The sequence below is a fragment of the Diadema setosum genome, chromosome 3 (genome assembly GCF_964275005.1).
Source record: "Diadema setosum chromosome 3, eeDiaSeto1, whole genome shotgun sequence".
NCBI lineage: Eukaryota > Metazoa > Echinodermata > Echinoidea > Diadematoida > Diadematidae > Diadema > Diadema setosum.
In genome coordinates this window covers 31824226-31834831 of record NC_092687.1, presented here as the reverse complement: position 1 = coordinate 31834831, position 10606 = coordinate 31824226, and positions in this window count along the sequence as shown.

Here is a 10606-nt window from a genome sequence, read left to right as displayed (position 1 = left end):
TGTCTAATCACACAGCCAAGCACGACTTGCTAAAGATTAAGCGCTTGATTAGACACTGTGCTTCGGAGCTTCTTTTCTCGGTTCACACTTTTCCTGAGTATGTGTTTTCTATCAAATATTTAGACGGGTCAGGAGAGTCCATTTGATTAGAGTTATTTAACATTTTTTAAAGGTAGGGAATCCCATTTGCATGCCTTGAATGAAGAGTTGTATACAGTCAGTCCGCAGCACGTATGCTAATGAGCCGATCCGGCAAGATTTATTCAGCACTCTCGTTGACGATCTTTGCGTTCGAAAGGTGTCTCGTCGTGCGAGATTTTGCGAGACTTTGATAGGGCTATGGTTTTCACAGTGTAGCGACTTGTACATACATTCGTCATGGCTACAAGTCACAGTAAATTGTTCTCCAGATTTTGATCTGTATTTTGATACTAAATTTGCGTATAACATCGGATCTTATCATGACTATATAATCAGTTGAATTTGCGTAAATTTTACCTGCTTTTCACGGAAGATTTTGTCGTCTAAAGTTCTTTTTTGGTTCCTGACCGGATTAAGAAACTGCTGTTTTTTATTTTGGCTTTTTCGTAGAGAGGAAACTTAGATGCTCATCATTATATTGGAGTCAAGGAGACGCAAGCATGATTTATACTAGTTTTTCCGTTTTGAAATGTCTGTAAAATTCACTCCTAAGCCGGAAGTATGCTCCACACAAAGTGTACAGTGGCGCGAGAGAGCTCTCTCATTGGACAGTGCTTGCATCCAGCACTTGAACTTGGCTTGAACTACATCCGTGCCAAGAAACCGCAAGTGGCATGAAACCGTTATGTAGCAGCGTAATAACGTAATGCAAGCGCTGAATGCAAGCGCTGTCCAATGAGAGAGCTTACTCTTGAGATTGCACGTTTTCAAGCTGATCAGCACTGACATCGATGTATATTTTACTGGTTCCTGACCGGATTAAGCAACAAATTGTCAAGGTATTTACATGGATACAAAGATTTGGAGATGGACTACCAAATAAAGCATTTTCATTGAGACGCAAGGTGAATTTGGTATTTTTTGAACGTGTTGAACGTGTACTGCACGGATTACTTTTTTCATCATTTTTCAAGCTCAAATTACGCTATGATATTTTTCATTTACAGTAATTTGAGTAACATGTGACGATAGTTTACATATTTTCCTTGAATTTGATACCAAATTTGTAAACATAAGGTGTATTTTTGTTGCCGAAAGCCCAAGGACAAAATCCCCTTACGCAACTCATTACGTATGCAAGCCTAGAGCGGGCTTGCATACGAGTTGAATAAATACGAGCGAATTATCGGGTGCTGTGGACTGACTGTGTAGACACAGTGGTATGTTGAAGAGAGTATCATTTTAGAAACTCCCATAAAGTATTGAAAGTGGAAGGTAACATTTAGTACATTTTTGTTGACCGTTAGATTTTGAATTGAATTCTTTTCGGGGCTCACCGTAAATTCCAGTACATTACTAGGCTACCTTTGCAGACCCATGCACTGTATGTGTGTCCATCATGTATATTTTGTGAATAAAGTTCATCAAAACTTACAAACATTTCTATATACATTCTTGCCACACACTCTATATGTTATTACATCAGCTCTTATACTTTTAGATTTGTGCTTATAGATAAAAAATACAGAAGACTGCAACAAAAAGGCTTAAGTGTGGCTGACACACAGAACTACTGAGTAGTTGAGTTTTGTGCATTATTCAAATTGTAGATAACTGTTGACTTCCAAATTTCTAAGCAGTGGCCTAAACAAGTCCTCTGAGGTTCATATCTAATGTTTTGCTGCGTTTTGGGAGTTCTGTAGAAGGTATCCCCTACCTTTAAACTTAGAATCTGCTCTTTCAAAATCTAACTAAAATTCCATGTCTGGCGACTTTATGTTGGTTTTGTCATCCACGGTCATAAATACACTTCCTTTTCCACTCACTAATTTTTTAATGGATGATGCTACTGCATTAAAAGTTAATTGCAGCAATGAATGAAATAAGGTAATTTAGTGTTGAAAATTGCAGCTTAATCTGATGAACCCTTCCTTATGGATTCCGTGGAGTTTTAAATCATGTCTTTTTATCCCATTTACAGTATTAGTGGAAAATGCAAAAAATTATGGTATTTTGTTCCTAGATTATCTATTAAATTTCTCTGTAAAACGGCGATTTTGATATAAAAATCTCATTGATTTTTTTTTTATTATATTTTTGAGAAAGAAAGGTATGGAAATAATAATTAACATTGAAATTGAAATAAGAATGACATAGAGTGTGTCTCGAAATATTTGATTAATGAATTATATGGATCTGGGACATATTGGCATGGAAAATACAGATCAGAGTCTGTGCAGTGGAATGTGGTGTCTGGTTGGGATTAACAGGATCATAAAACTTTGTAAATAAATTGATATCAGATGTGAACTCTGAATACGAGTGTTACTATACGATACATTACAGTTGTCACAGTAATGGTTTCTCCTGAATTTTGCGACAATAATAATTGTGTCAGTTTCTTTGTCATTCGTGACCTAACGGCACACAAAAAAATAAACCGAAATGAATTTCTACTTTTCTCCATTCCATGGAAAAAAAATGATATGTAAAATTTACAAGTGTATGTAATTTGTTTAAACAAGATCATCCCAATCCATTAGAAATTATAAAAAAAAACAACCGAAAGTTAGGAGTCGCAGTTTCGCAGAAGAGGAGAAAACAGGATGTGAACATTAGGGTCATTCAAAAAAAAAAAATGTTATATATTGTTTTTGGTTTTGGTTTAAGCAGCAAAATTTTGACAGAGGGAAGGAAATTACTATCCAGGAAAAGCAAACACTAAAAACTTGAATCGGACAACCCATATGACTATTTTCGTGCATTACAGGGAATTCTAATCTGCGATCTTTATTTGTTTTATGTGGGTTTTGAGAGGCATGGTCATCTTTTGTCTCTGGATGTCGCAACCTTTCTGTACTAGTCATGGATATCAATTTATGGTTAACGTATCATTGTGCATGGCTTTAAGTTTATGTCCACATCCTGGGTTTGATGCTGGCAATATGCTAGAGCAAAGTACTGACCACAGATTTCAGCGTAAGTCCCACATAAAGGGGATAAAAAAAGAATGCTTCCCGGGAGCCAATGTAGCATAACATTTACCTCTGATCTACGTGTACGGTTATTTCCTCGGGTGGTGAATCTTTGAACAATAGCGGTCGGTGGCGATATTGCGGTAGAGCGAGTGCTGCATTAAGCAAATAGTGCAAAAAGACCAGTGTCTATTGACTATGATATCTTCATAATTTGGAAACAAGAATCTACATCTGTAGTTACTTGCATACTTCCACACTTGATTACATGATTGTATATTCATAACCTTTGTCATGTTCTCAATGTTTAATACACACAGATGATTAGTAATTGCAGCAGCTCAGGACGTGGGAGAACCCTGAATCCAGTGGAGATTGGAAAACAAACGAGGAGACGGACTCTGTAGAGGACCAAGAGTGTTATCATAAAACCGATATAAATCGAAACAAAACAAAACGTGGAAGTGGATAAAGTAAAAAAAAATGAGAACGACGTGAAGGCATTAAATGTGACCGTGCACCTCAAAACGAACATAAAGTCGCACACACTGATTTTGCATGAGGACTGAAAATAAGTGAAATGGGTCAACCTAGCCGAACTTGACTTTTTCATACTTTCTGAAAGAGCGGGTCTTCTTTTACATTATGCTAAAATTTGGTATCATAAAACGGGAATGAAAGTGTGTTTTTTAAGCAGTTTATCTCGAACATTTTTGGTAGAATAGTGTGATTAGGTGTGTCTTTAGAATCCCTTTTTCATTTCTGAAAAACCTTGTCCACACTCTTCACTTTCAACTCTAATAACTTTTGGAAGGATAGTGCTACTGCTTTGAAAGTTAGCATTAATTATGGACAGAATGTGTTAATGAGGCATACTTAATTTCAGTTTAAGCTGATAATCCCTTCATTGTTGTTACTCTGGTGGTTTACTTCCTGTTTTTTGTCCCATTCATCGCACAGCCAGCGCGGCTTGGTAAAGATTAAGCGCTTGAATAGACACTGTACTTCAGAGCCTCTTTTCTCAGTTCACACTTTTCCTGAGTTTGTGTTTTCTTTCCAATATTTAGATAGGTTAGGTGAGTCCACTTGATTTGAGTTATACATCATTTTAAAGCTTAAAGTCTGCTCTTTCAGAATATGGTCCTAACTAAAAATTCATGTCTGGCGACTTTTTGTTTGTTTTGAGGTGCAGTGTCACAAATGATAATTAATCCAGTGTAAACACTGTAACAGAGTGTCGCAGCGTTTTTCAAAGAAAATTTAATGAAGCAGGACCAAACCAAATGGGCGAAGCGGGGGGGGGGGGGTGTGGGGTGATTATTGCACAAAAAGAAAAGGATATTTAAGGAAGACATTGATAAATAAAAAAATCCACTCAAGGGAGCGGGGAGGCAAACGGAGAGGTACGGGAAATGAAGGAGAACATGAGCCAAAATGAAAAGGCATTCCATGCAATTGGTAATGGACGACGCCACAGCGAGTCTCAGAGAGCGTTAACGAGTATTGTTGGACTGCTAAGCTGGGAACTTCAAGCGATTTTGTGGAGGTATGCCCCTGGATATTGATAAAAATAGAAACACACTCACACATAGACACACATGAAATAAGAAAGCAGTAACAGACATACGAGAGCAATTGCGTAAAGAGATAAACTGCTCATGAATCTGTTTCATTATTGGGAAATACTTGTTGATCAGTCTTAATGAAACATACGCGTCTCGTGTACTTTCTTCCGCTCCAGTCTCTATTTTTGGCCTTTCTTCTTAGTCGATTTTGGTGATATCCACCTTTTCTTGACCTAAAACAAAAAAAAAAAAAAATACAGCGTCTGTGAATAACACGCAAATACATGTATCATTCCTTAAAAACAACAACAACAACAAAACACTATCATGATTATGCGCACACGCTTTCATACAACAAGGTGCATGAGAATCATAAAGAAAGAACACAATCTTCGATAGAATACCACAGTATATCATTTGTCCCAGTGTTTATAAATGAATAACATTGATATCCTTTACTACCGCTCATTTAATTGTATGTATGTACAACTAAATGTTAACAATGTTAAAGGGATCGTATAGTTTTGGTTGAGACCTAATTTCAGGTTTCTATTACATTTTTTGGTGAGATAATGAGAAACCTCTTGTGAAATATGAAAGAGCATGTAATTCCATGAGGAATTTAACGCTTATTTGATGGAAATTGGTTTTGAAACGGCTGAGATATCCAAAACAGAGCGATTCTAATAAGTGTGGGACCCACACTATTTTACGATTGCTTTGTTCAGTCATGCTAAACCCGATTTTCATCAAATAAACTTTGAATTCCTCTTAAAATGGTATGCTCTGTACTATTTCATAAGTGTTTTCTTGGTATCTCGCAAAAAGTTAAAAGCCCAATTCTCATCTCCACTAATACTGTACTATCCCTTTAAAGTACGGAGACTAAAGTAAAGAAAGGTGTTTGACACTCGTGTGAGAGCCAGTTAACCGTTATCATTGATCATTACGTGTATACTCTTTATGACACTTCATCTCAGATGCACGTAAACCGTTGCTCGAAATTGATGTAATCACCAAATGAAAGAAATATTATTTGCTAAACTCCATTTGTGACCCTGCACCACAAAACGAACAAAAAGTTGCCAGACATGGATTTTTAGTTAAGGTCAGATTCTGAAAGAGCAGACTCTAGGCTTTAAAATGGTATATAACTCAATGCAAATGGACTCTCCTAACCTATCTTAATATTGGAAAGAAAGTACACACCCTGGTTAAGTGTGAACTGAGAAAAGAGGCTCTGAAGAACAGGGTGTATTCAATCGTTTAATCTTTACCAAGCCGTGCTAGCTGTGCGACAATTTGGAACAAATAACAGGATGATAACCACCAGAGCAACAATGAAGGGATTAACAGATTAAGCTGTAAATGTCCGTGCTTTATCAACACATTCTGTTGATGATCAATGCCAACTTTCAAAGCAGTAGCTTTATTCCTTCTACAGTTATTGGAGTTTAAAGTGATGAGCGTGAACAGGGTTTTTAAGAAATGAAAAGACAACTTTTCGAGAAAGACCTAATCACACTGTTAAGCTAAAAAGTGTTCCAGAAAAACTGCTAATAACCAAATTTCCTTTTCATTTTATGATCCCAAACTTTAGTATGATGCAGAAGAAGACTCGCTCTTTCAGAAAATATGAAAAAGTCAAGATTGGCTAGGTTGACCTATTTGACCTATTTTCAGCTCTCACAGAAAATTAGTGCGTACGACTTTTTGTTTGTTTGGTGATGCACGGTCACATTTTATCGATAAACATTCCCGTTTATTCTTGAACGGCAAAGTTGTAATGTAGATTTTGTTGATGAATGATTTCAATGACTGGATAAAAAAAAAATCGACAAACCTTAACTAATTTCTGGTAGTTTTACATATGCATGATATTATGCAAAGTATGTTTTACCCAAATGGATAGCATCAGGTAGTTCCTTGTCACATCTTCGAAGTTTCTCAGTAAAGGGACCGTACAGTGCTGATCAAGGTGAAGAATCATCTGAAAACTGGAATGCAGTATTTCGTGCAAGCTCTCAAAGCGTCAAGTACGCTACCATGTGATTAGGCGACAAGACACTAATCAAACACGTCTATTCACAGTAGTGTGATAAACAAAAATGATAAGAAAAGAAGACAGTCATTGAAATACGCTTGCAGTGGGCAAGTGTCTACCAATTGAACACAGCAACATTCTTTTTTTTTATCTAAGGCTGTGAAATATAAGCAAACCAATAAGGTTCGGCAAACTTTTTTTTTTTCATACCCTTTCCCTGTACCGGCATGTCCGGACCGGGAATCCTATGTCATTTGATTAAATGACATTTACAGCAAATATTATTCAGGAATAATGATAGTCAGTATTTTAGGGGACAATCTACAATCCTTGAAAATACGGAAATTTCAAAGAATTATTGAACTCTGATGAACAAGGCACAGTATCAACTTATTGTTTCAAGGCGTCAAGATTGTTCTATATTTGATTTAGCTATTACACTGTCGCAATTCAACTTGCCCATTAGATGTAATATGCTCAGTCTGCTTTGAAAATCATCACGTATATTCAAAAACTATATATTGGAGGAGAAACGACGGAAGAATTTTGTAAAGCTACAGGACCCATGTGTTATTCGTCACATAGAATAGTCAAGATGAATATTCCTGTTTTGTCTGTTCTCGGAATGTAAAATACTGTAAGGATAAACATGTTTTCTGATCATTTTACCACTTTTTATCAGGTTAAGTCATGTGGCTAGTGAGTATATAATGTATCTCATAATCTTTACAAAATGATTTCAATTTGACGATGATTATGAATTGCATTCACAAAAAAATCTCATTATCTCAATCATTGCGAACTTGTTAACCTTACTATGGTGTTTTGCTTTCACTTGTGATGTGATAAATACAGTGATTAATTCAAATCAATTGAGGTTATACAAAGTGACCATGAATTTGACTTCAAGCAGGCCCCGTGCCTGTGAAATAGCCTAAATGGTAGAACGCAAGTATCTATAAACAATGTGAATTCCCTCTGTTCCCGTTCACTTTCACAAATCGTAGTCTGTAAAGTTATCGTATGATCGTGTTAACTCTTTATTTGCCATAATGGAAACCCCCTGTGTGCCATGTTATTCTGAGACACGAAGGTATAGTCATGCTTTGAGAAAGAACTCTGTTTTTCCAATCTATAAAACTTCTACTAATTTCTGTTTAGCTGGACATAATAGTGAGCAAAGTTGAAGAGGAATGCCTAGCTTTGCTTTGATATAAATGCTATGACAAATCTATTTATGTTTATTTCGTTAATGACCATTTGCAACATTACTGTAAAGGCATGACTTTTGCACATGAAGCCGTGAGAGAAACTTAGAATTTACACCCAAATCTAGTTGGGAACACCGCTTGATAGTCAATCATCACATAGAATGCAAGCTGTATGTAAAAGGAACAAAAGCGGGAGAAAAGCTTTCATTGTACCGCGGGATTAGGCGATTTATCGATCGGTTTAAGCGGATTAGCGCGTGTGAGCGGAATATGCGAAGTTGGCACGCCGTCGACTGAATGTGACGTGCGAACATGGCACATAAAGAGTTTTCTTTGTGTATTGAATGCGCGCCTACTCTTGCACTTCAGTATAAGTGACTGTATGTTGAACAAAAGTCGCAGTATAGCTCATGTTGCATTTCAAGGGAAAACAATAGAGAGCTTGGGAGGCTATGTATATATTTGTAGTATAGGCAGTACTTTGCAGTTATCTATTCCTTAATGACATTTCATTTCTCGTAAGTGCATTGTTTTGTCATCCGATGATGCCTTATCATATTTTTGTCTCCCTGAATGAAGCAATTCTTATATAATATGCTTTTCTCTTCTAACCTCTATCATTCGCTATACGGCATCAATGTTGATAACGAATCATGAATAACTCGTGGAATAAATTCTTGCACAAGTACAAATATTTTGCTTCTACTTTGGTAACGCAAAATGCAATATTTAGATCGCACATTTACAAGCCGAGTCGTTGTAGTTAAGCTTACTATGTTGAGGTATTGTGTTGGCACGGCGACACTATCTTTGATTGTTATTCTTGTTCCTCGTTTAATTCTCTCTTCATACAAAACTTCCACGGAATTTTAGGCCATGTATCATCGTGTGTATGTGTGTGTGTGTGGGGGGGGGGATGAATGGTAACACATGCTATTGAATACTCATGTAAAAAAAAAAAAAAAACACACACACTGACGATTTTGCGACAAATGCCATTTATTTCCATAACTTTGAACATATGCTAACAACAGCAACAACAACATAAAATGTTTCATAAATATTCGGAAATGAGGAATGGATCAACAAATGCATTGTATGTTTTTGCGGGTTGTTCAAATTTGCATTTGAACTTTCATTTCATTGAATGCGCACACGCTTTCGGCAACGCTTATGCAACTTCGTTTCATTTTTATAAGTCGCCAGCTTAGTATGCAATTAGCATAATGAAAGGTAATTCACCGGTACAACAGAGATTTTCTTTTATCGGTCACTCATCGGGAGCTAAGTTTATCGCTTCCGGCCACTCATCGAAGTGTATCGGATCGTAATATGATGAATCCGACTCGTGTTGGTTGACTATCGGGTCAAAGTCAGACACGTCGGGCGGTGTCCCGATGAGGATCACGTGCGACATATTTTTACACTCATCTGATACTCGACTAACCAAGTCGGATTCATCAAACTGCTATCCGATACATTTCAGTGGGTGGTAAGTTGGAATCCACAATCTTTGCAGCCGATGAGTGACCGATGAGAAAAAAAAAACAATAAATTCTCTGTGGAATAGGGGTTGAAGAGGCTCAAGGAGGATTCAAATAAGATCTGAAAGGTGTTCCTTGAAAAAAAAAAAGTGGGCCTACATTGTTTGCGCCTCACTTCAATTTGATTGTGGAGAACATCGAAATATGGATCACTCGTCATAATGGAAATGAATATTTACAGATAACGTAAAATGATGATTATAATGAAAACAAGGATTTATCCTTAATTTCACAAAGTGTTGAGCGAAAGAAATATCCAAAGATTTAAAAATTGTGATCATGATGTTGACTTAAAACAAAGTGTAAATATTACTTTTAATGATTAAACGGGCAGAATTACTCAAGGTTATATGTGTATTATAACTTTGCATTATCAGGTGTTAAAAGCGATCGCTCAAAAACAAAATTGAGGAGCTTTGAAATGTTTAACCAGGCCGTCGCACTAATATGAAAACAAAGAATCGGAAAATCCATACTCGAACACAATATTGAACGCTTACTTAGTACATCTGAATTCTAAATTCTCAGTACTGTTTGGATGCCTAAAAACACATTTAAATGCACTAAATATGAAATCGATTGAAACAAAGTCACTCCAAAACTTAAGAGAACCAAATTGGAATGCATTAAAAATGAAAATCGATTACAATAATTACTGTATTTTAAGAAATTGACCAGTAAAGAGTACATCTGATTTAGCTTTGTATCTCATTGAACTGATCGACCACAGGTGAAACACATCAAAAGGACAAACACTGTGTTTCCAGCATCGACTTTGAAAGTGGGATAGGGGACCCTTTTCTTCCCTTTTATACATGTCCCACAGCATCCACATTTGTGACCGTGCATCACAAAACGGAACAAAACGTCGCACAAACTGATTTTGTGTGAGGACTGAAAATAAGTGAAGTGGGTCAACCTAGCCGATCTTGACTTTTTCATATTTTCTGAAAGAGCAAATCTTCTTCTACTTTATGCTAAAATTTGGGATCATAAACCGGGCAGGAAAGTGTGTTTTTTAGCAGTTTGTCTCAAACGTTTTTTTTTTTTTTTTTTTTTTTTTTTTTTTAGAATAGAGTGATTAGGTGTGACTTTAGAGTCCCCTTTTCATTTCTTTAAAAAAAAA